At 41.2% G+C, this 2,278-nt stretch overlaps 1 protein-coding gene across 1 annotated transcript in view; it reads right to left on the bottom strand.

Annotated features, from left to right (window-relative positions):
- GTF2B (general transcription factor IIB) overlaps window positions 1–2,278 on the bottom strand; it is a 36,941-nt gene that overhangs the window by 34,348 nt on the left and 315 nt on the right. The window lies entirely within an intron of this gene.

The raw sequence follows: 2,278 nt of genomic DNA, 5'->3' as shown, positions 1-2,278 counted from the left end.
CAGCTCGATCGGGCGAGCCAGCCAGACCCCACCTGTGCACAAATTCGTGCACCGGTCCTCTAGTATGCATATATTTGCTAAAGCAGAGACTCACTGGGAAAGCACGAAACTGGTTACAATGAATGCTTTGGGGAAGAATTAGATGGCTGGAAGCTGGGGAAGAAGGCAGACTACTTTTCACTTTTCTTGCCTTTTTACTATGTGTAATGTGTTATCTATCCAAAATAAAATGAAATCATGTAAGTCAACTTTTAATCAAATTTCCTGAAGAGTAATACAAAGGAGAAACTACAAGAGTGGGGTTATAGGGGAAGTAAGGAGAAAAACAATAGGAAAGGAATGTGGTAAACAATCACCCCTAACACTAAAGCAATTGTGACTACCTAAGAAGCCAGATAATCCCAAATTCATTTTATAGCTATAACTTACTGGGTGCCTACTGTGGGTCTAGTGCTATACATAATTATTAATCTTCAAAGCCACCCTGAAGATGGGCATTATCTCCACTTTAAAGATTATGCCCAGAGAATGATTTGCCCAAAATCACAGAATAAGTGGTGGAGCTTAAATTTGAACTCAGAACACTTGTGCTCTTTTCTGTGAAAACACCAGCCAGTTTCAGAGCCTAGTAACTGTGTATCTTCCTCAAGTTAAAAACAGTGAAAAGGTTGAAATACTAACATTTACCTTTGTTCTCACTGGAAGAAAAACTCAAAAAGCTGAACAATGCATTAACACATAGAGCTGGACATGTTCAGAAAAAATTAATTTCGAACTTTTTTTTTTAACAAGGCATACAAAGTATAGTGTACTTTTTGGGTAAGAAATTTACCAAGTGAATTTACTAGACTGATACTGTAACATTTCATACAAATACATCTTCCTGTTCTTATATGTAAAAGCTGTGCCCAAATATGCCCACATGCACCTTTCAGATCTACTGCCATGAGAGACCATACGCTGTATTTAGGTGTCTTTGGGAAGCTGAAGTTTCCCATTTACTTACAAGTAAGCCTTCCCTGACAGAGCCACGCCCAGATAGAATGATTGAGCACTCAATCATAGAATTAGAATCAGTAAACAAGAGTGTCATTGACTTTAAGAATTATTGCCAAACAGGCCATTAGCTAAAGCTGCCTCACTGTTCCCCATATTTTTAAAAAAATACAGTAACATAAAATAGTAAGTTTTGGCAGTTTACCAAAAAGGGCCCGGACTTCTCCAGCTTACTACTTATGATAATGGCTTTCATTGGGAACTCAATTCCACAGATTACAACAGGTTCAAAAATTTATGCCAGAGTTGCCTTCCAGAAATTATAGGAACTTAATTACTGTTAATACATTATGAATTAACTAAAAGCCAACTGTGTGAGAATAAGAAAGAGATATATGCCTTACTACAGCCTGTTCTAACCCTCAACTTGGAAAAGCCAGCATTGGCATGACTCAGTTTACACTCATGCAAAAATACGAGTATCTACCTCATAGTGGTAAGGAGAGATATAATTAAGGTCTGCAAGCCTTTTTCAGGTCACAGGATTAAAGGCTGTCTCTCCGGGCACTACATGCTTTTCCTGTCCATGTGAGTACAATATTTTGCATTTTTAAAATACATTACGCAGTGGTTCTCAACCTTCCTAATGCCGCGACCCTTTAATACAGTTCCTCATGTTGTGGCGACCCCCAATTTCATCGTTACAAATTGAACATAATTAAAGCAAAGTGATTAATCACAAACACAATATGTAATTATATATGTGTTTTCCGATGGTCGTAGGCGACCCCTGTGAAAGGGTCGCGACCCACAGGTTGAGAACCGCTGCATTAGAGTGACTTCCCAGCATTTGTAAATAACTTTCTGCAGGCAAGATTTTCTTCAGGAAAATAGAGAAGACATTTGTAAAGAAACCTCTTAAGAAGGGAACTCATCGGATCTTCAGAAATGTCTTAACCTCCATTCAGAGGGGCCTCTGGGATGGCGATCAGACTCCATCGGGCTCAGCAATACCCACGTCCCTAACTTTCCAGCTGTCAGCTGGATGGGGACCTGAACTAGCCCTCTCCCGCTCTTTGGAAGGGACGACTCACGGCCCCTCGGGCTGCCCGAGCCGTAGGTGGAAAAACAAGCGTAGAAAAAAAAAGGAACAATAAAGAAAGGAAAAACAGCCGTTTGCAATCTCAGCAGAAGGCAAGAGGCTAGGGGGCTGCGGACCCAGGGGCCCCCACAGGGTGGAGCCCGGGTGAGATGGCGATCTCAGACCCTGGGGCGGGAAGGG

The sequence above is a fragment of the Myotis brandtii genome, unplaced genomic scaffold (genome assembly GCF_000412655.1).
Source record: "Myotis brandtii unplaced genomic scaffold, ASM41265v1 scaffold90, whole genome shotgun sequence".
NCBI classification, from domain to species: Eukaryota; Metazoa; Chordata; class Mammalia; order Chiroptera; family Vespertilionidae; genus Myotis; species Myotis brandtii.
This window is presented reverse-complemented; position numbering and strand designations above follow the sequence as displayed.